This window comes from Pavona decussata, unplaced genomic scaffold (assembly GCF_977016875.1).
Source record: "Pavona decussata unplaced genomic scaffold, jaPavDecu1.1 SCAFFOLD_145, whole genome shotgun sequence".
Lineage (NCBI taxonomy): Eukaryota > Metazoa > Cnidaria > Anthozoa > Scleractinia > Agariciidae > Pavona > Pavona decussata.
In genome coordinates this window covers 1,025,698-1,049,955 of record NW_028145558.1, presented here as the reverse complement: position 1 = coordinate 1,049,955, position 24,258 = coordinate 1,025,698, and the positions used below count along the sequence as shown (strand labels likewise).

General features: G+C 37.6%; 1 protein-coding gene and 1 long non-coding RNA gene across 2 annotated transcripts in view; one reads left to right on the top strand and one right to left on the bottom strand.

Annotated features, from left to right (window-relative positions):
- Positions 1 to 24,258, top strand: part of LOC146466343 (uncharacterized) — a 165,959-nt gene that overhangs the window by 122,523 nt on the left and 19,178 nt on the right. The gene's annotated exons all lie outside the window — the stretch shown is intronic.
- LOC146466344 (uncharacterized) lies at positions 10,574 to 11,719 on the bottom strand. Its single transcript, XR_014868067.1, has 3 exons — positions 11,659 to 11,719; positions 11,003 to 11,034; positions 10,574 to 10,818 (listed from the first exon to the last, which is right to left on the bottom strand). It is a non-coding gene; the product is annotated as an uncharacterized LOC146466344 (long non-coding RNA).

The window sequence follows — 24,258 nt, the reverse complement described above, 5'->3', positions numbered from 1 at the left end:
TTTTCCAAAGAAACGTACCCTACGAGTAACATTTAATTTCTTAGACTGGACATTTTCTGTTAATTTATTCCAATGATACATGATTTTGTTTGTTTATTTTTCCCATATTCGGTGTCTTTCACTACTGACATATCAGGCACATGCCTCGCAGATGCATGATGGTCATGAGAATGCCATGAATACAGAAGTTAAAAACCATGAATGTTTGTCAAATGGGCCGAGGATAAAAACTTCAACCTGAAAGATGAAAGACAAAGTTTCCCAAAGGAGGTTTTTCTTTTGGTATTTTGCCAATGATGGACTCTCTGTAACACAGCAAGACTGACATACTTTCCCAACCTGTTGAACAGTAACATCTCAACAAAATATCAACAATAAATTTACGTCGAATTTGTACATACTTTCCGAAAAGTATTTGATCGCATCGTTATCGATCACTCAGTAAGGGACTGTGCAATAATTTTCTGGAGGGGGGGGGGGGGTTCTAAGATTAATAGGGGGGGCCTGAACTTAAACCAAAGCGCCAGGTGAGGGGGGGGGGGGGGGTTAGATGTAATTTTTTAAACATTTGTAGGGGGGGGGGGGGCTGGGTTAGAAGTTAAACTGAGAGGTCTGATCTCAATCCATGGACTCAAGATAATGTATATTACATGTAAGAAATATGAATATTAACAGCTTCAAACCTTGTACTAAAAATGAAGAGTTTTTCTCAACAATATTAAACATATATTCAAGAGCTTGAGTTAAATCCCGAGTTGGTTTTGAACAAGCACTTCCGCTTCCCCAACGAAGCATTTACAGGAAAGCAAGTCCCTCAGACAAGATTTGTCCGTATGTGTTGAGAAGGAAGACAATTCTTTGTTTCAAAATAGTGTCATGTGCGCTACTACATCTTACTTTATATTTCATTATTTGAGCAAAATCGTCACCTTTTTATTGGACGAGTGTTTGATCTTCTATTTATTCTCGACGTTTATATGTAAGTCGCCGCCTCAACTGAGTGGCCGTCTTTGCTCATATTCCGGTCTCGCTAACAGTGATATTTTTGAACCGAAATTTTACTGGAATGTTAGAAGACAAGCACAAAGCAATAATCTTATGCCAGGTTTGATTGAATGTTCTAGCCTTGCAACAACCCAACAGCGTATTCACCAGTAAACGACACTCGCAATAAACTTAAATTTTCTAACCTAATTTATTTCTAATAGAAATCATCTTGCCTCGTGATTGGGTTAGAATAAAATATCGTTTCTCACCTCGTTTCTTGATAACGTGAATAATGCCAACTTGCCTCCAAAACTGCCTTTAACTGGCGAGACGGGATCTTGCTATAAACATGCCGCACATCTGCATCAAATTACCTCTTCTTTCGATCAATAGACATGTAAAATTTTCATTAAGCGCAAATTTGTGTTTACTCAAGTTGAATACTAACTGTCCCAATTTCAATCACATTTACATTTTTTTTTAAACAATTCTTAGCTGCTACAGCCTGCGTGCAGACATCCCATATTTTTGTTCCTTAAAGCAGAAAAGAGACGTCTGATGCAACGCCGTTGTTAGTCGTATTTCAGTATCCCTCTAAAGTAAAGGTGAAGCCAGAAGAATGAACTCTGATTGGATATTGCCACGAACTACTCGAGATAATTTATGCGACGTAATTTCTGAGGGATTTATCGTTGACAGACATTTGCTTTTTTCACTCTTACTGTGTTAGTTACTTCAGCGGTTCACGTTAGAGTATAACCAAGAACCATTGGATTCCTGCATAAACCAGTTAAAGTCAAGTTTGTTACCCATCTTTGAATCCCAGTGTGGCGTCCTGAGTCATCGTTTTCATCATGCATTCAACTGGAGATAACAAATGTCTAAAAACACGATTAACTTCAAATCTTACTGATATCGACGCAGCTTCTTTCAGTTATAGAAGAAAACTTTATGAACTGATGATTTTATGTATGTGATGTAAACAGTAATAATGTCTCTTAGTCAATATTGTCAATTTACGGGATGCCAAATATCTCTGGGTTGTATTCCCAGTCAACGGGACTTCCTCCCAGCGATTGGAGGATTATACAAGCCCTTCGCTTTCTATGTTCGGATGCTGTTTTCTTTCGATGTTCGGATTTCTTCCTGTTTTCCTTTTTCTATCTTGAAACTGATGACTTTGACTTAGATCCAATACTGTAGGTAGCATTATACTTGTCCATTGCTTTATCTAAATTCTCCAACAAATCACCAATATTTTTCTGAATACCAGTAGTAATGGAGTGAATCATATCTGAGTTGACTTTGTGATGACAGGTAAGTCCTGTTTGCAGCTTTCCACTAGTTTTCGAAAACAGACATACCAGAAGTGGTGTAAAGGTAAAGAGGGATGTAGGGAGGATCGGGGTTGGGGAAGGGGGAGGGGGGGGGGGGAGGTGAAAGTAATCTCCCCTCTAGATGGGGGTGGACAAAAAGTTATCTTAACTTTCATTCAGAATTAAGTGGGGGGGGGGGGGGGGGTGGGCGTGCAACTTTATTTTAAGGCCTACTTTGCTAATTTTAGAAACCCCCCCTTCCCCCTCCAGATAATTGTTGCAGAGTCCCTAAATCGTCGCCGGATCGTGATTTACAGAAAGCTTGATGGCGACTAGGCATTCGCAATGAATGTCAATAAAATGATTATTTTATGCCTTGTTTCCAAAAGATTTCAGTCCTTGACAGCTGAACAGTCCCACAAATATTATTTAGGAAAAGACGGTTGCTTAAAATTTAATTAGATGATAATGATTTTATGCCTTATTTTAATAAATAAGTCAGTCCTTTAACTGAACATTCCAACAACTATTCTCTAGGAAAAGACGGTTCCTTCAAATTTAATTGGTTGATGATGATTTTATGCCTTTTTTTTTTTCAAAAAGAATTAAATCCCTCAGCTGAACAGTCCCACGTATATTCTCTAGAAAAAGACGATTGCTTCAAATGTAATTGGAAGTGAAAGTCTCAAACTCTTCCCAAACGTCTTAATTTTGGTATGGATTAATGTTCAGTTTCTTGTTTCGTCTAAGATATTTCTGGTGGCATTGTGCTCTATAACGCACGATGAACGCCAAACTATGTCCAACGCTGCCTTCGTTTAGCTTGTTCTTGCCATCGTAAACATCTACGAATACGGTGAATTCCTTTGTTTGTTTGTTGTTTTTTTTTTTTTTTCGTAAAATAATTGACGCGTCAAATTTTCATAAACCATAATAGCCTTGTTCACATGAAATTAATTTTTGTAGCTTTCAGGCATTTGTAGACAAATATATTCTCTAGAAAAAGAAGATTGCTTCGAATGTAATTGGAAGTCTCAAACTCTTCCCAAACGTCTTAATTTTGGTATGAAGAAGTGTTCAATTTCTTGTTTCGTCTAGGATATTTATGGTGGTATTGTGCCCTCCAAACTATGTCCAAGGCTGCCTTCGTCTAGCTTGTTCTTGCCATCGTAAAGATCTACGAATGCGGTGAATTCCTTTTTTTTTTTTTCGTTTTTTTCTTAAAATAATTGACGCGTCAAATTTTCATAAACCATAATAGCTTTGTCCACGTGAAATTAATTTTTGTAGCTTTCAGGCATATGTAGATCAATTTCGATCAAATGTGACAAATTTCGTATTAAAACGATGCTATGTTTACGCAATTTGGAGACTGCCTACACTGATGACATCAAAAAGATCACCTCCCAAAAGATCATATGGCTTAAGGTGAAACTGAGCAAGAATCTGATTGGTTGTCTAATTTAATTAGTTGTATTTATCCTTCGTCAGTCTGTAGGTTTTGATGGCAAGGACGTTGAAGTTCGCGCAAATTATCGCAAACTCGATATTTGGCGTGGAAGATTTGTTTTTCCTCTAAACTAAACGAGAATGAGATATTATTTCTTACCAGTAAACAGATGAAAATTTAAATAACTAAATAGGAAGTGTGACAGGTATACAAACTCCTTTACAAATCTTTATGAGCATTGTCGGGTATTTTTTGAGATTCAAAAGATAATTTGCTTGAATTACATGGGGTAAAACAACTGAGTTAACTGATGAGCTAAACGATTACTTTTCTAAAAATTATTCTTTCCTTCCTTAAAACTTGTACTAAATGACCCAGAAGGAAGACAATTTTTTGTTTCAAAATCGTGGTATGTGGAATACTTCATATTTCTTTATATTTCATTATTTGAGCAAAATCATCACTTTTTGATTCGACAAGTATTTGAAATCATCGTCATTTACTCTCAACGGACTCATTTGGAACCAAACCTTTCTGACCGTTGCTGGGTAGTTTTATCGAAAATAAAAATGCTTCACCTAATCGGACAACTATCAATCCAGTCACACCGAAATTTCGCAAAATGTGTCTTTTAAGTATAAACAAGGAACTACTAAAGATGGCAGCTGCTTAAAAACGTTGTTTAGAAATCGAGCCAAAAAACATAAGTTTACCTTTTTTCATTTGGTCATCTGCCTTAATAAAGAGGAACTTTGACTCATAATTTGTTTTATTCTCTCAGTTATTTTACTTGGGGAAAAACAACTGACTTAACTGATGAGCTGGGCGATTGTTTTTGTAAAATTATTCTTCCCTTGCTTAATTTAATTTTTTTACTAAATCATCCAGCTTTCCACGTCCAGCTGTAGCTCAGTGGTTAGCGACCGACCATTGTAGCGTTGGGAAGGAAGATAATTTTTTGTTTCATAATCGTGGAATGTCGAACACAACATCTTTCTTTATATCCCATTATTTGAGCAAAATCGTCACTTTTTGATCCGACAAGTGTTTGAACTCATTTCTATTTATTCAAGATATTTATATTTGAGTCGCCTCTTATCTAAGAGGTCGTCTTTGATCATCTTCCGGTCTTTCTAACAGTGATCTTCGTGGACTGAAATTCCACTAGAATCTCAATAGAGAACCACAAAATAATAATGTTATGCCAAGTTTGTTTGAATGTTTCAGCCTTGCAAAAGTCCCACAGCATATTCACTGGAAAACGACGCTTGCAACAAACTTAATTGGAGTTTATGGAACCATCTGCAAACTCTAGCCCTAAAACGCCTGATATATTTATAAAAGAAACCCTTTTATCTCGTGATCGGATTATGGTAAAATATTGTAACCCACATCGTTTCTTGATAACGTGAATAATTCCAACTTTAGTGGCTCCAAAACTGCCTTTAACTGGTGAGACTGGATCTTGCTAGAAACATGCCGCCAATTTGCATCAAATTAGCAGTTCTTTCCATAAATTTTAGTAGATATGTAAAATTTTTATTCAGCGCAAATTTATCTGTCATCTCAAGTTAATTATTAACTGCCTCAAGTTCAATCGCATTCAAGCTGTTACAGCCTACGTGCAGACGTCCCATATTTCCTTTCCTGAAGGGGAATAGAGACATCTAATGCAACGCCGTTGTTATAAGTGTTTCAGTATCCTTTTATTTCTCTAGGATGCTGGATTAAGCTGCAATTGGTTCCTTTACAGCTGGGCATTGTTAGAATTAATTAGTGAACGAAGAAAGGAAGCTTAGATCGAATGGACAAACGAACTGATAAGGACGGACAGACGAACAAAAGGTCATGCAAGAAATCGCGCAAAAACTTACATCTCAAATACAATACAACGATAATTTAAAATTCAAAAAGAAGCTAAATAATACAACGTTACAAGTTATACTTAAACTTGTAAGAAGAAAAACTAAAATTATCATTTGTTTTTTTAAGTGCACCTAACCCCCAATTTTTTTTTTCGCTTAAATAAATCTTTGCACCTGTTCTAAACCCATTGAGCCTTTTTGCGCCTTTTTTCAACCAAATCTTGACTTTTTATAGGCTGTAAAAGTTACGAAATCTAGCCATCATCTGTCCCATGACCGAGCTGGTGAGGGGCATGGGTCTATTCCTTACATGACGTCACAAACTGCTTTGCATGCATTTTCACAAAGACTTAGTACAATGCAAATCAGGTTGTGACGTCAAGTAAGGAATAGACCCATGCCTCTACCAGCTCAGTCATGGGACAGATGATGGCTAGATTTCGTAACTTTTACAGCCTTTAAAAACTCAAGATTTGGTTGAAAAAGGCGCCAAATAGCGCAGTATCTTTCGAACAGGTGCAAAGATTTATTTAAGAGAAAAAAAAAAATTGTGGGTTAGGTGCACTTTAAAGGCAGAAGAATCAACTCTGTTTGGCTATTACCACAAAATCTCGAGATAATTTATGCTGTATAATTTCATTGACCAATCAGGTTAACAACCAGAGACATTTATTCCATCTACTGACGTTCCACAATTTAATTGACTCTGAAGATAACTTCCGCTCAGCTCTTCCGCTCAGGTTGTCGAAACGTCGGTGAATGTCACCTTAGAGTTGATTGTTGTCCAGTATAAACCAGTTAAGATCAAGTTTGTTGACCATCTGAATCTCAGCGTAGTGTCGCTGACGTCATCGTTTTCATCATGCATTCAATGGGAAATAGACCAACATGTTGCATTACATTAAAATCTCAATGCTGTTACAATGTTTAATTTAAGAAATACAATATCAATAAAAGCAAATCTTATTGGCCATTAAATAGGCCATTTCCGAGATGCTGTGAGCCTTACTATGAAAGCGAGGCTAAGTGCAAAACTTTTCATGTGAAAATTCGTTTTGTTTGCATTTGAATGAAAACTAATTCTCATAACAAAAACTTTGTACTTACCCTCGCTTTCATAATGAGGTTCAGAGCAACTCGTAAATGGTCTATTCCAATTTTACTGATATCGAAGCAGCTTCGATTCGGACAAGAAAACTCTACTGAATGGTAAATATCTTTTTAAAAACTAACCTCATTAAGTCGGACGTTTTTTCAAAGAATCAGTTTTTTGTTCACGTAAAGCGGTGGCGCCATTTTTATGTTAGGAATTCCTCGCCAGATAAAATGTTTCTTATTAAAGAGGCTGGTGAGAGCTCTGGTCGGCGCACGGAAGGTTTTAGAAACGATTTTCGTAGGGGAATCAGAGTTTAATTTCATAGAGATTAACGTCCGTAACATATGAACATTACAGTCTACTTTAAAATGTTATAACATAGAAAGCATACTTTGACATTTAATTACTATAACAGAAGTGCGAGAGAAGATTGATAGAAATATAGCTGTGCATCTGTTCATGTGCTTGTAACAAGGTATAGATAGGGTATATATGAAACTAAGTATACATAGAACTGAAGTAAATCGCTGTCTATGCCGACTACTCAACAGTTGCCAACTAAGCCTCGAAAACAAATATATTCATGCCTGAACGAAATCGTAGTTTTACTGTTCAAGCACCTGTCCATAAAACGTTCTCTTTATCTTATATTTCCTCCAAGAACTAGAAAAAAAAACCGCTCGAATCAGTGCAAAGACCAACAATGTTATAGTTAGATCAAGCTTACCAGCAAAGACAAAACAACAGCGCTATTTGTATTGTATTGGAAATGTTCCACTTTTAGGACATTCTTCTGAAATGAAATTCACAAAACAATTTTGCGGAAATTTCGTCAAGTGACTAACCTTTATGCATTGGCCACAGACTGGAATAAAAGGAGGGGCCACCATACTCGTTCTTGAGAAACGGAGAGTTGAAATATAGTAATTAATGATAATTAATGCCTTTTTTTTAAAAGAAAAGTTAGTGTAAAGCAGCATTAACCAACAACAGGAATACATCGATCTTCAAAATTGGGTTTTCCGGCGAACAAGGACTGAATAACATTTAGCTTTTGCATATAGTAGCTGATAGAAACTTTGTCTTTGCCTTAATGCGCGGTAGAGTTGCATTAGAGTTGTGCACTGCTAAACGCTGGTATAGAGTGTTTTCACATGACGTCACGGCGGCCATGTTGGTGTCCCAAAACAAAGTAATGGCGGTCATGTTGGTGTCCCAAACTAAACCTCTGGGAATTGAACTCTATTTTTATGCAAATACTTTCAGTATTTCAGTAAACCAATATGGCCGGTAGTCACGTGAATGAAAACACTCTATACAGGAACTCGCCTCAGCTCTGCTCGCAGGAAGTGATTCCCACCACCTTGTTTCCCTTGAATCTACATGGAAATCACGCAGATTAATGATCTGAAATTGGATCTTGCTTTATTTTGTGCTCGTGAAGGTCTGGACACTAGGTACTTCCCGACCCCCTCCCTCTTCTCCTAGCCCACCTTTCTGGACTAGATAGACCGTGAACCCTCCATCTCCTCCCGCTGTCCAACCCCCTCCCCTTCCCTCCTCCTCTCCTCCTTCTCACTCGCCTTGCTGCACATTCCTCCTGAAACGTCGACAACCTGTCTCATTTCTGAAAAGCACTACAGCTTCAGTTCCGAATAAGACCATCTTTCAATATTTGCGAAAGGTTAAATATCGAAATCCAGCTCAAACTGTCAAAACGAATATTCATTTAATTATTTATTTATTTATTTATTTGAACATATAAAAAAACGAGTGTACGTTTTACTTTAGTTCGTTGAAACAAGAAGGAAAATTGTTCACGTCGTCAGTTTGATGTAGAAAAAATGTACAGCATTTAATTTACAAAACAGCACATTATTTACACTGATACAAAACAAGGTCCAAAATTTAACGGAGACAGCAGAACAGACTGCATAGCAGTCTGATAACCCTTCTGGATTTCCTGAATTTCTTTCTTGCTGGAAACTGGTGAGAAGATAGCATGTCATCAATTCATACATCTTAATACAAGAAAACTACTCTAATTTCAATTTACTTACTCCGTTTACAGACGACCATGTGCAGACTACCGCACATTATGGGCAAGCGATATTTTATATTACAAGTTCCTTTAGTAATTGACTTTCTTGGTACTGTTTGGTCTCTATCTCAAGGGTGGGACAGTAGCAATGCAGATCCTATACAGGGTAGTGTGGGAACAGTTTAGGCTCACTGTGGGAGGGTGGTGTGGAAGATAGTTGTTGCTAAGAAGACTGGTGTGAATCTAAAGTCTCGTCTATATGAATAAATTGATTGATCGCTTAGTATAGCCGTTTCTCCATTCCTCAGTTGTTTTACTCTGATTATTCAAGAATCCCATTCATATTTTCGTCAAAACAGTTTTCTTTCTCTGCACACGGAAAACAACTGAGGGATAGAGAAATAGCGAGACTAGCGTTCCTAACTGACGTCACAGCCCTGCTATTCCCAGTCTCCCGGAAGCGAAATTTGACACTTTCATGCGCCTCAAATGCGGGGAAGAAAATTGATAAAGAATTCTTTATCGGTATTCATACAGGAACAACATGACGATTTGATGCCGGGCACAAATTAAAAAAAAAAATTCTGTCGTATACACTTCCCAAATTTTTCTGATGTATCAATGTATTCTCAATACTCACTTCCTGCAGTGGTTCAAGCACTTTCTTAAGTTCTGTCAGTTCACTGTAAGAGAGAAAACAGAAAAACGATCTTACTCACAAATTCTCCACGAAAGTATTTCAAACTAAAATTAAAAATCTCTCAGTTCTCAAAGAGTTCAAAGAGTTCTCAGTCTCTTGTGTTTGGTAATCCTTACTTCTTTAATTACAATTTTTTTTATTATACTTTGAAAATTGTAGTGTAATCCAATCCGAACTAATCATACACTGAAGTGAGCATACAGTGAGCTGATGGAAGTTCACAAAGCGCAACAAGTTTTGCTTAGTTACGCCAGCTCTCTCACTTCACTAAAGTCACTCTAATTTCTAAAAAATGGTCTTCGCTCCATTGACACAATAGTTTAGCTAGCTAGATTTTCTACTTTGCTGAACTTACTTTTCTTTTTGTCCAGTTGATCCTTGGCCTGAAATACAAACCGGCAAGTTAGACTAACTACCTTGGCAAGCCAAGATTACTGATCGTAAATAAGTATCTTTGTTTTCAAGTTCATCCCAATCGTGACAAAGAAACAGCAAGTTAGACTAATTACCTTTGGAAAGCAGGATTACTGATTCTAAATTTAAAATGTGCGTTCGTTACGAAAGTTGTATTTATTTTCCGAAACTTTCCAGAACATTCTATTGAGCATTCTATGGAACTTTCCAGAACATTTTAAAATTCTGAGTCATGGTTTACATAATTGGTTTTATATAGCATACGCTGCTGTAAATGTTACTGAAAAAAGATTCTAGGAGGTTCCAAGACCTTACTAAACGACTACTGCATAAGCAAGCAAGCTTAGTAGTTTGAGAGAGAATTTTTCAGAGAAATATAAACAGTGTGTCAAGAAGTCTATTCAAAGGGCTTCATGACGGAGCTGTGTGCTGATTTAAGTGTAAAGGCTGTGCGTCAGAACTGTTTGCTAATGTCTGTGTGGCAAGAAGCTGTGAGCTGTGAAGATTTCTAGTGTTGGGGAATAAATCTGCTTGTTGCTGTTACTGACAATCCTGAGTTCAGTCTACAAAGAACCCGCTCCTTCAACGAATATCTTAGCAGCGTTTCATAATGAAAAGTGCAAAGTAATTGCCAGGGACCTTTTTATTTCTAGGTTAATACCGCTTTGGGTCTGTTTCCCAAAGCCATTATGTAAGCACCTACAAAATGTCCTCTCATTTTGTGTTTGTTTTAGGTTTTTCATTGTATACGTTTTACAAGGAATAACTTCAAAATACGGAAAAGGCCATTTGGCCCGTCGCCATGCCTTCCCCACTACTCACTTAGTTCCTTTTTTAGAGTCAAAGTAAAGTTTCAAACAGCAGCGAGGTTTTATAAGTAACATTCCTTTCGTTCTTTCTCAGCTGTTGTCGCCAGGCGGAGAATTCTTCAGCCTTTCTTGCGCCCTCTCTAAATTTCAATTAAAAGAAACAAAAATGGTATAAATGTATTAATTGTATGCCTCAATTAGAGTATGAGTTTCCGTAAATTCCTTTTCATTTTCCGCAGGAATGTTTAATGTAACCGCGAAGTTATGATTAAAATAGAAAATAAGCTAATGGGTTGGAAGCATGAAAAGATTGAATGTTTTTACCTGTTAAGCTCCTCAATTTCATCTGTGAACGACTGCGGAAACAAAAAAATAAAAAGAAAAGAAATTATTAGAATAGCGGTCACAGACGGGCTGTTAATTTTACATTGGACAGCAAGAGAATACGTAAATAGCAAGGCAATGATTCATCTCCCGGTTGCCATTGTGGCAAAGCAACGTATGTACTTCTGCCTGTTTTAACATTGTCACAGTCACTGTCACAAGAAACAGAGGAACTCTTTTCTTGTGAGAGTGACGAGAAGAATACTTTTTACTTAGCATGGCCACTTTCTAGGACTCAAAAGTATTAACCTTCCTCCGTTTTCAATGATATTCACTAATTTAATGCATTATCTCGATCATCACATTCATCAATCCCGTATCCCATCCATTTTGTTTAGCTCAGTCAAGCCAAAGCTATGCCCTGTCTAAGCCTGGTTTCAGTCTTTGCCAACGCGTTATCGAAGATATATGCTATTAAAGTTGACGTCACTGCTCGAACCAATGCCTCCAACACAGCTCGCTTCATCAGATGACAGCGTGAAGGCTTTAAAACTAGGCCGGACCTATCCATGAATGAATCTTACGCAAGAAAATGCCGCATTGTCCCCGACTCATGGCGACGTGACAAAAACCAAAAGCTTTCATAGTTATAATACCTGATTTATGTCCACCATTCTCTTCGACAAGGCCTCCATTTCCCTATAAAGCCAAACAAAGCATTTGAGCTCATCTCCAATTTTACACGAAAAGACAGAAAGGGCGAGGATTTGAAAATTTCACAAATCTCTTATTTACCTCGCCATCTGCGCCTTCAGTTCCTGCAGGATGTAGAATAAAAATAAAGTTTAGAATAATTGTTAAACCACGTAACAAATATTTCATTCGGGCTTCTCTTTGACAGTTGGAACAGAAAATCATTCACATTTTCAGTGTTCATAGTCTGGTTCATAGTTTGGCTTTGATTAAAACAAGTTCCACGGATTTTATAGTAGTTTCTGGTTTAAGAAAGGATAAATAGCATGAAAAGTACGTATGTTTTCCGGTTAAATTGAAACTGAGTCTAAACATTTTTTTCTTTGCAAACATCAGTTTTGAGAACATAAGTTGGTCTTAGCGTCAGTGTCATTAAAATGAAACCAAGTTAATCATTCCAACCAATCATAACAAGTTTTAACAACACAATGAACCAATCAGAACTTGAAACAACTACAAGAAAAAGCGCGGAAAAACTGAGTCTGCGGCGAGTTCCCGATTGGCTAGCTTTTGCTTCGCTTATAATATAAGTTCATTCGTGGAGCGTGGTAAAGCAATATCATAGCATATGTGACAAAACGTTTTCCCAAAATGACGACTTGGGTCTTTATTTTGGGAATTATTCCTTTTAATGTGTTGTTGTGTTTGTTTACTTCTTTGCTTATTTGTTGTTGTTGTATTTTTTTTTCGCCCTATTTATCGCAGGAATATCGAAAAGGTGTATCTCTAGTTTGAGATGTAAAGTTTGTCCATTTTTAATGCATTTACGCAGCGGTTTATTCAACAGCTAGCGTAGATAGAGCACTTTACCTCCACTCTCCTGTTCTCTTCATCCAAGGCCGCAGTCTAAAACAAACAAGAAAGCAAATTTGTTGAAATGAGATTAAAAAAAAAAAAAAAAAACTTTAAACAGTGAAGGTGATAGTTTTCTCCTCCGAATGCCTTTAACCAAAACATTTGTTATCTACTACTCTATTTGCAAACCATTTTCTACCCCAACATTTGTATTTTGTTTAAATCGCTGTGCTTGTTGTTCTCAACATCGCTGATCGATTATCTTAATAAATTTATAGTTTTCTTTCTACGCAATATCTCAGTCCCAACTTTTGGAACGATTGTGGTATCTTTTGTGGTCCGTAATCGCATAGTGAAATAATTAAAATTAAAGTTTATATAAGTTAATAGGAGACTTACAAACTGGTGTTTCTCTTTGTGAAGCTCGCTGTTCACATCCAGTTGTTCCCTAAACATAAAACAAATCAAGATTATTTGTCCATAAAGTTTAAAATTATTGGCAGTCATAGGAGCAGTAAAACCCTTGCGACCTTTTGTTAAATTAAAAAGCACGTATTATCAAAATATCTACTCACTTTGTAATCTCTTCGTGACGAACAAATGACTCTTGCAATTCAGAGAGCTAAATGAAAGAAAATGAAATGAGATAAAACCAGTAATTCAAACACCAACCAACCAAGCAACCAACCAACCAAGCAACCAACCAGCCAGCCAGCCAGCTAATCAATCAATCAATCAATCAATCAATCAATCAATCAATCAATCAATCAATCAATCAATCAATCAATCAATCAATCAATCAATCAATCAATCAATCAATCAATCAATCAATCAATCAATCAATCAATCAATCAATCAATCCATCTGTCCGACCATCCATCCATCCATCCATCCATCCATCCATCCATCCATCCATCCATCCATCCACCAATCAATCATTCAATCAATCAATCAATCAATCAATCAATCAATCAATCAATCAATCAATCAATCAATTAATCATTTAATCAGCGAAATAAATTAATAAATCAACGAAACAATTAAACAAACTATTAATAGATAAGTATGGCAGTGAGTGAAAAACTTCAACAAAAACCATTCCCTTCTTTACGGTTTAATGTTACCCTGAAATATGAGCTTCAGATGAGGAGTTTAAGCATCAAAGTTCAGGATTCTCTAACACTATGAAAACGTGATTTTTTATCAACAGAGCTCTAGCATTTCATAAGCGTAACTTTTCGATTTAGAAAATGTGGGTCACGTGATTCAGCGCAAAGAGCCTAATTCCGTTCGAGTTTGTATAAATCCACCTGCTCTTTGTAGCCTTTTCCTTCACTTTTCATTTGTTTCACTTGACTACGAAAAAAGAAAAACAAAAATTGTCATATATATTTTTAGGCAATGGCTGTTAAGAAACTATTCCCCAGGCAACCTCGACAAACAGATATAAAACGAGCGAAACAACAAAGAGAATACAAGCGATTCCTGCAAGTGACACATGTCTTTAGCAGTATTTACACTATCCACACGAATCTGTTTTCAAGAGTTCAACTGTGTGAAGGTCATTCCTAATGCTCGTGACAAGATCACTATTTCGCCCGGCTTTTCCATTTGAATTTGTTAACAAGCCATATTATCATGTGTCACGTCAAGTTCTGTATTCCCCCTTGAGGTTACATTCAGTACCTTCAGAGGTGTCTCGCGTCCAAGCGATGTAGCGGCGCTGTAGTGCGTCCAGTTTAAACTGTAGATACCTAAACCCAAATATTAAATTAAAGCTTATAGAGCTGGCTATTGCACTAAACCAAGAATTTTAAAATAAAATAAATTGCCGAATTTTTAGCACTGTTTTCTCAAATCAATTTTTTTCCTTGGAGGAGACACTTTAAAGAGCTAAAACTCAAAGGGAATTTGTTCGTTTGCCTTCAAATTTGGACAGTAGCTAGTTTAACATATAGGCAACAAACACGTGTCTGCAAATTTTTTCTTTCCATATATTTTTTCTCCGAAAGCAATTTTTGTACGATCACTCCCCATTTTTTTAACCTATTACGAAAATGTTCTGTAACTTTTCACTGCGATTGAATATGGCAAAACGCAGACACGTTTTTTTTAGCGCTTTCGGTACGGAAACTAAGGAGCAAATTAAATTAGCAAAAAATAAAATCCGCTTTGACTTGTCACTTTTAAAAGGTGATTCGGACGCTCACATTTAGAGGTCGTGAAAAATTCGACAATTCACTTTATTCCAAAACTCTTGGTTTAGTTGAATAGCCAGCTCTATAAGATTTAATTTGATACAAGGGTTCAGGTATCTACAGTTTAAACCGGACACGCTACATCGCTTGGACGCGAGACACCGCTAAAGGTATAGGGTAACCTTAAGTACTGCAAATCGAGATATAAAATTAACCAGAGAATTAAAAAGACCTGCAGTTCAATATATTAAACCTCTCCATCTGCTGCTTCGTTTCTAACACGATCTCAGATCGTGTTGGAAACGAAGCAGCAGATGGAGATCGAGTATTGATCGAGCAAAATATAAAATAAGGAAAAAGGGAAGAAAAGCTTAATTTGAGGGTGGGAAGTACTGGATGAACGATTTTAGTGATGTAGTGAAGGATCTATGTAGAGGAGGAACGGATAACTTTGAAATTATCTGCAAGAGAAGACGCCTTTCCAGGCACAGATAAACACAAGGAACAACTTTACTTTGAAGCAGAGGAGAGCGAACAATTTATCCGTTGTCAAGAGTTCAACCTATGGTCATTGCCCATGCTCCTGATAAGATTATCGTTTCGTCTTTTCCATTTGAATTTATTAACAAGCCATACTATGACACGTTAAGTTTTGTATTCACCCATAAGTAGTGTAAATCGAGATATAAACTAACCAGAGAATATAACCTTCAGTTCAATATGTTTACCTCTCCAGCTCTTTTTCCGTTTCCAGCACAGTCTGTTGATCAAACAAAATAGAAAAGAAGAAAAAAGGAACAAATTTAAGCTTTGAGGGTGGGAAGTACTCGCTAAATGATTTTAGTAATGTAGTGAAGGATCTATGTAGAGTGGGAACGATAACTTTGAATTTAACCTGCGAGAGAAGACGCGCCTTTTCTGGCACAGATAAACACAAGGAACAACAACGAGCGGATGAAATAATCTAACAAACCTGGAAAGTTTCTTTCACTTCATCTAAAGAAGCCTTTCGCTTTTCCCTCTATATTTGAAAAAACGATCGATAAACAATGTGCCAATCTGATTTAGAATTATTTTGAAATAACTATTGTAAAACCAGTCACAGAAGACGTCTGTTTGCATATAAGTATTGAAGCATATTATTTGAAATACGTTTATATACTCTGTGCAAATACTATTAGTCTGCTTATTGGCCAGCACTTCGAGATATGGGATGCATGAGAACGTGGTTCCAATGTTTTAAAATACTTTGGATCAACATGATAACTAATCTGATCAACAACCATGTGGTTTATTCTCCGAAGAACTTCATGAACTAAATTTTTTTCAATGCAGGTTGAATATGAAACTTAAGACTAAGAAAATAAAACAGTACACTTAAGCGTAAATGACATCATCAGGTACCTCTCGCTTCTTTTCTTCAATTTTTCGGACCAAATTGTCAACGACGCTACAAATAAAGAGAAGTGTATACTTTAAGAAGGTATTTTTGTAATATTAAACTAACTATTAAAATAAACATTTCGAGAGGTTTGGAAAATTATTTCTAGTTTTGCGGCAATCTTTCCGAAAGGTACACTGAATGAACGTAACACAAAAAAATAAAACTAATTAGAGAGCTTATAGCTCGAAGTAATAATGCCATGTATAAGTAAAACTGACAATTAACATAGAGTTGAGTTTAATTCAAAGTTCTTTTTTCAGTGTTGTTGAACTTAATATGATCTAAACTACATAATATTTTCAGTTTGAGATTCTAAACATCTAGAGCTAACAGTAATTTAAAATTTAAAAGCGGACATACCTTTTGACTTCATTCTTTTTCTGCAATAAAGAAGGGTTTATTAGTGATGTTATAAGTTCTGTCAATGATGAGTGACACTAACATACTATGATAATGATGATGATGACGATGATGATAATGATGATGACTGCGATGACTTTGTGATCATGTGATCGACCCGTGAACTTTCCCAGAAAGACGCACAGCGCTATACAATAGCACTTTTGCATTTTTCATTGAAAAATAACCAACCATAACTGGTCTCTTCCCGTTATCTCTCTTTAACTCCTTCTTTATTGCAAGAAGACAACGACATACAAAAGGTATATCTGCTTTTTAAGTTCATTGTCGTCCTGCAATGAAGTGGGAAGTATTAGTGATGTAGTACGTTCTGGCAATTTCAAAACCTTTACGGAATAACTTGGGATAAAGACTTCCTGATGATGATGATTATGATGATGATGATGATGATGATCATGATCATGATAATGATGATGATGGATAAAATAAAACAACAACAACCATAACTGGTCTCCGCCCGTTATCTTTCTCTAACTCCTTCTTTATTGGAGAAGGCCAATGAAATCGAAAAGTATATCCTTTTTTAGTTCATTGTCCTCCTGCAATCAAGTAGGACTGGCTCGTCCTGTTATATCTCTCTTAATTATCAGCTCGTATTTCTTTCCTTTGTTGTATTATTGCAGCGAACACTCACCCGTGGAAGTCGGTGTTTCTTTCTTGCAACATTTTCCAGTTTTCGCCGACGCATTATCGAAGATGCTATTACAGCTAAGGCTCACCGCGTTAAGGTTTGGAAACTAGGGCGGACTTATGAAGAATGAACCTTAAAAAAAATATACCGCTCTGTCTTCGACTTCTGGCGATGTGACAAAACCCAAAAGCTTTCATAGTATTTTTTATTAACTATGAAAGTTTTGCCAAAGGGAGATGGAAGGAATGCTGAAGGTCAATGCCTTTCCAATGCCCTCCATTCTCTTTGACAGGGTTACATGTCTCCATTTCTCTATAATATCAAACATAGTATTTACACTTATATTACAGTTTGTGCGAAAATAAAGAAAGTGGTTTTCATAATTTCACCAATTCCCCATTTTCCTTCTATTTGCGCTTTCAGTGACAAGATGTAGGTAAAATACGAGATATTATCGTTCCCCCGTCCCCCGTTCCTTTCTTTATCCCTCTGTTCTTCCGCTTCCCTCTGTTCCCACCCTTGTCCCGAGGGTTGTCCAATACTCACCACTTGTTCGGGTCGTGAAAGTGCCTTTACGACTCGTACGAGTCGTACGAGTCGTGGAACAATTGTTCCACTGGTCAGTTTAGTGCAAGTGGTGAAGTAGTTACATTTTCGTGGAATTACATGATGTTGCTTTTAATTTTTAGGGGTGCATCTCATTAGGGAGAATATCAGTCCGTGGCGAGTTGTCGACTCGTACGAGTCGTACGGGTGGACAGAATGTTTGACAAGTCGACAAAGTAAATTGTCGAGTCGAAAAATGCATCTCATTAGGGAGACTTGGAAAATATCGGTCCGTGTTTGTAAGGCTGTAGGGCCCTTGCAATCAGTTGTCGACTCGTACGAGTCGTACGGGTGGACAGAAGCATTGTCGAGTCGACAAAGTAAATTGTCGAGTGGAAAAATGCATCTCATTAGGGAGACTTAGAATATCAGTCCGTGTTTGTAAGGCTGAGGGCCCTAGGAATCTGTCGTCGACTCGTACGAGTCGTACGAGTGGACAGAAGCTTTGTCGAGTCGACAAAGTAAATTGTCGAGTCGGAAAATGCATCTCATTAGGGAGACTTAGAAAATATCAGTCCGTGTTTGTAAGGCTGAGGGCTCTAGGAATCTGTTGTCGACTCGTACGGGTCGTACGGGTGGACAGAAGCATTTTCGAGTCGACAAAGTAAATTGTCGAGTCGAAAAATGCATCTCATTAGGGAGACTTAGAAAATATCAGTCCGTGTTTGTAAGGCTGTAGGGCCCTAGCAATCAGTTGTCGACTCGTACGGGTCGTACGGGTGGACAGAAGCATTGTCGAGTCGACAAAACAAATTGTCGAGTGGAAAAATGCATCTCATTAGCCGGGGAGTCTGAAAATATCAGTCCGTGTTTGCAAGGCAGAAGGCTAGGGCCGTAGCCAGTACCGAAATCGGTTTTGTAGTCGTACAGGTGGACTCAAACATTGTTTGCGAGTGTAATAATTCATCTATTTAGAGCGTCAGACTTGGGATATCCTGCACGATTTGTCGATTTGTAAGGCAGGAGGGACGTAGCAATCGGTTGTAGTCGAACAGTACGCGCGGACACAAGCATCGTCGAGTCAACAAAGAAATGTTGATTGGAGAACGCACGCTTTGGCAGTGTTAGAAAATATCCCCAATTTAGTTTAGGTAAAATTGCCGGGCAATCTGTTGTGGCTTTCGGGTTTACGAGTGGCATAACATTTAACGCGGTTGTGTTTGGCATTTGTGGGAACGATTAACATCAACATGCCCGTGCCACCTTATGACGAGGGAACTTGGTGCGAGTGTTTATAAAGGTACATAATTCGCCAATATGGCGGTTTCTTGAAGTCATTATGCTACAGAAAAATGTTTCGGAGGTAAGATATTAATACTGCGTAATTGTTATAAGTATGAAGAAAGCAAAATTTCATTAGTTAGTTAATTAAGCTTAAAGTTAGGTGCGTGATAATTGTAGAGTTGAAGGTAACTTAAGGGGAACGTAACTTTTAATTTTAGTGGATGTAGGCAGAATAGGTCTTATCAAGGTTTTCGACGCCATTTTAACGAGTAGGCAAACACGTCTGAAATTACAGTGTTTGTATGGGAATCCGATGTTAAATAATTTTCATAAAACATCGCTTCTGAAAAATTCACGAATTGGAAACTTTTGGCACTAGTAAAGACAAACACAAATTTATTTGTTCTTTACTTCATTGCCTCTATCGTTGCCTTCTGTTTTCGTTGATATTTATTTCTGTTCCATACTTCAATTTATGTTTTGTGGTTCCGCGTTTGGCCACAAGTGAAAACTGAAGCCCTCCCTGTTTTCGACACAGGGAAGGAATCGAACTTGACCAATAGAAAGGTGAGATGAAATTAGAAATCATTTTAAGACATTGGAGGTGTTTGATGTCAACTACCCAGTCGAACCTCCACTAAAGGCCACCTCTCCACAACGGCCACTTCTTTTTGTCCCGGCGGACAGTCCATACATTACTTCTTGTTTAAACCTCCCTACAACGGCCACCTCTCTACAACGGCAACGGCCACTAAAGTGGGTCCCCAACTGCCAAAATAACCTCTCGACAACGGCCAGTACAGCTCTTTTTTGTAAAAACCTTTTTTTTATAAGTTGATGCATTAATCGACATTTGCCTTCGGAACATTACGTTTCTGTATCCATTTTAATGATATACGTATTTTGATTGTGTTCCATTTATAAGCTGCAGTAAGCATAAATTGTCTACAATAATATAGCGAATGTTGCGAACCTTGCTCGTGTCGTCTTGTTAACATTTTGATTCGAAACATTATTTAATATGTTTTATTGTGTATTTTATCTGTATATATTACTTAAGACTGGATTGCCATTATAGGCTACAGAAAGCATGAACTTGGCACAATAAACATGTTGTACTTCCCGAAAAAAAGTGTCATATGACACCCCTACCTCCCCATAACGGCCACCTCTCGACAACGGCCACTTTCTTTTGTCCCCAAGGTGGCCGTTGTGGAGAGGTTCAACTGTATAACAACTTACTATTGACAACCGGGCAACGCGAATCCTTTGTTTATTAAATAAAAGGAAAGAACAATGAAGAAAAGGAAATGATCGAAATTCAGAGGTTTCTTTTTTTAATAAGGCATTTAAAAAAGGAATAAGGAATTTATAATCAACCAGCGCGCTGATAAAGCGGATTAAAACAACTCCGTCTTATGCCAACCTAACAGCAAACCGAGCGACTGGTAGATATGATAGTGTTGATGGGAACCGGTTGAATAGACTCGAGCCGATTGTTTGCGGCAAATTTACCAACAATAGCTAGTGCGATTACATTGAATAACTGTTGATCCAAACAATCAACCTTTCTGTCGAGGGAAGGTGACAAAATTGTAATTGAGGGTATTTAAACCATGATGCAGGATTGCAGCTTTCATAGAGCACTTTTCAAAAGGACGCGTGATGGCAGCGTTACGTCTGTATCGAGAAGAAACTCGTTTACTGTCACGAGCAGAAGTAGTGGAGGAAAGAAGGCAATTGACGAGAGTAATTGACGGGGACGCATTCTTTCCTTTAAAATCGTGGCCAAAGGAAATGCGGCTCATATTCTGGAGAAAACCCATGGGTGACACCGAAACCTTCAAGTTGGTTCTCTTTCTCATCGGCAACGGTTGTGAGCCAACCCTTATCAGAAGATGGATAATGCTGGCGCAACACTGGGCGGACTCAACAGTTAAAGCAGAAAAGAGGGCAAGACAAGTAGATTTTGTCCTCAACAATGCCGAGCAGAAAAGCCATCTGTGGTTCTACTTTGACGTAGACTACAACAAACTTCTGTACCTCAATGGGTTACCGAAGTAAAAGAGAGTCATTAAAAAATGCCACTAATGCCACTAAAGTTATTGACCAATGCTACCGTACAGTCTACTTTTTCCATAAAATACTAATTTTAATCTATAGTATTCTGCATTAGTCGTCAGGAAAACACGTTTCCTAGTTCCAGTCGATTGTAAGGTTTTGTTTTGTAAGAAACGCATCATTTAGTTTCTCACACTAAAGAACGAAGAAAACATATATTTGTTGTATTTTACAGCATCAGCCCCTAGTTTAAATTTTGTTTACTTCTAGTTTATTTTCTGTTTCAACGAGAAACGCATCATTTGGTCGCTCACGCTGATAGAACGAGAACGAGATCGAGATATCATATTCATGCAACGAGTTATATACACGTGTAGCGCGGTTGTTTCGGTTCATGGATTGAAGAACGAGGTATATTCATGTATAGTGCGCTTGTTTCGGCTCATGGATTAAAGAACGAGGTATTTTCATGTGTAGCGTGCTTGTTTCGGTTCATGGATTAAAGAACGAGTTATATACAAACGCGTTCCGAACTAAAATGAGTTTTTCCAAAATACAAAATTCGGTCATAAAAGCTCACTTTCGCACGGCATAAAACGTCATTTCCGAGAGAAACTTAAAATACTTGACTGCAGAAATATTATTAACAGGAGTGATATCCTGTTAACATGCCGAAATCACAATATTACACAGTTGTTGTAATGAACCATATTTACTCCAAACGAAATTCTAGACTACAAATCTACAGTCAAAAATTACGGTAATACATGGAGACAAAAAATGGGCTGAAAAATTGCAGCAAGGAAAACGTTTTTTTATTCAAAGGCCTACAAGTTGCAGAAAAACTCCAGTAAAGTATTTCTAACTCATATGGATGATGCAGAAATTCTGCATGGCTTTAAAAAGCTGGATGCAGAAATTCTGCACGGCCTTATTTTTCGCTTAATTCACTACTTTTCTTACAACAACTATATGATGCAGAAATTCTGCATGGCTTGAAAAAGCTGGATGCAGAAATTCTGCACGACCTTATTTTCCGCTTAATTCACTACTTTTCTTACAACAACTATATGATGCAGAGTTTAAAAGTGTTGACGGGCCTGCACGACTCCTGCAGTTCGCTAAAAGATTGGTCTTAAAGCCTTTAAAGCGTATCTCTGCTTCATGAGATGTTAATCTTGATCATGAAGGGAAAAACTCAAATATACTGAATGGAGATTTTCTTTATGATCATTCTGAGCCGTTAGGAGAAGTTCTTCATATGCCATTATATATGCTAGCTCTGTGGCATTTGTTTAGGTTCACCGGCTCGGATTAACTGCAAGATATCAGACAGCGCTAAATAAATGCTATTTATGAAGACATAGGATCCGGGGATTTCTTAACTGACTCGTGATTTGATGCTTATCTGCAGTGAGATTGCAGGCTGTTTGTTTATCACGTATATGAGAGTCTAATAGATCCGTGTCTTTAGGAGACAGCGCTAAATATATGTCATCTAGGAAGACATAGGATCCGTGGAATTCGTTACTCGTGATTTCAAGTTGTTGCTATAACCTGCGGTGAGATTGCAGGGTGTTTGTTTATCACGTATATGATATTCTATCAGATCCACGTCTTTACAAAGTTGATTACTGTTGTCTCTCGCTTTCGAGAGCTTTGGCATCTTGCAGTTGTTTTCAGCTCTGTTGCTCAGTTCGTGACTGAAAGACGAGTATTATGTTCTTGGAGCTGACATGTATCTCCATTGTTTTGTGCGTTAGCTCGCATCCGGCAGATATTCAAAGCTAAGCCTTAGTTACTGACTGTCTGAGACAGTCAGTAACTGTCATGGGAGTCTCTAGGATGCTTCAGCGATTTCTTCTGACAAGTGTTTAGTGTTGTTTCTCAGGCAAGACTGCAGTTTCGATTCTCTATGAATCTCATCAGTTGCCACTGAAAGTTCTGTCAGCGTCGGAGCAAATTATGCTGTTTTGAGTTTATATATCCTCTTTGACCGTTAGGCGGATCGAAATTTTGCGCCTGCTTTCTTACTGGTTCTTGAGTTTGAACCAATGGTGTATCTTTTAAGCGAGCCAATGGCGCAAGAGGATTTTCGATCCTGATGCCAGCTAAGGTCAAAGTGTTTAGTTTCTGACAAAGGCCGGTGTTTAACTTTCCAGATATTTGGCTTACTTGCGGTTCTAAAAGAGCATTTTGTGCGTTGAGTATGTGAATCTTTTGTTCTCAGCATTGCTTAAGCCTGTAGTAAAACTGGAAAACATGGTTGTCTCATGCGAGGCAGAACGGGGCCCGTCCATTATTGTCATAATCAGAGTTTAAAAGTGTTGACGGGCCTGCACGACTCCTGCAGTTCGCTAAAAGATTGGTCTTAAGAGCGGTTTTTTTTCTACATTTGAAGACGAATTCACAGCAAAATAATTTTTGGAAGTTTTGCAACACCACGCGCTTTGCCTAAAAAAACCGCCCGTGGTGAAATTCAATTTCTGTTCTGAGGACTAAAACTATTTTTTTCTCAACGGCGCAACACAAAAATATATTGATCTACAAGCTACAATTCTTCAGCTTTCGAAAGATACCAAAATCAGCCCATTTGGACGAGAATTGTCAGAGATATAAATTTTGACTTTTTTATCTGTAGTTTGTTTTCAATTAACGTCTTACACAACCGGAGCGACAAGACCATGCGCTCTTTCAAATTTTCTAATAGATTTCGAAAGAACGTCGCTGATTCAATTTTATTTGTAAAGTAGAACATGTTACCAAATTGCTGAGCGGTTTTTTCCCTTGGTTTGCATTCGAATACAGTGCAAAATAATTTTTGGAAGTTTTGCAACACTACGCGCTTTTGCTTAACTGAAAAACCGCCCGCGGTGAAATTCAATTTCTGTTCTGTATGGATCTGAAATCTACAATAATTTTAATTCTCTCTGAGGCAGACATTACAAGCAAGTTGCGAAGACCTCACAGAGTCAATGACCGTAATTTCCGCTATACATGTATATTCCTAAGACGTTCAGCCCACTCAACGCCAAATGACTCGTCTCTTAAAGACGGCTTGAAAAGATTCACAAAAGATTTTGCCGTACTGCTGCCGTACTTGACCCACTGGTTGGTTTCACAT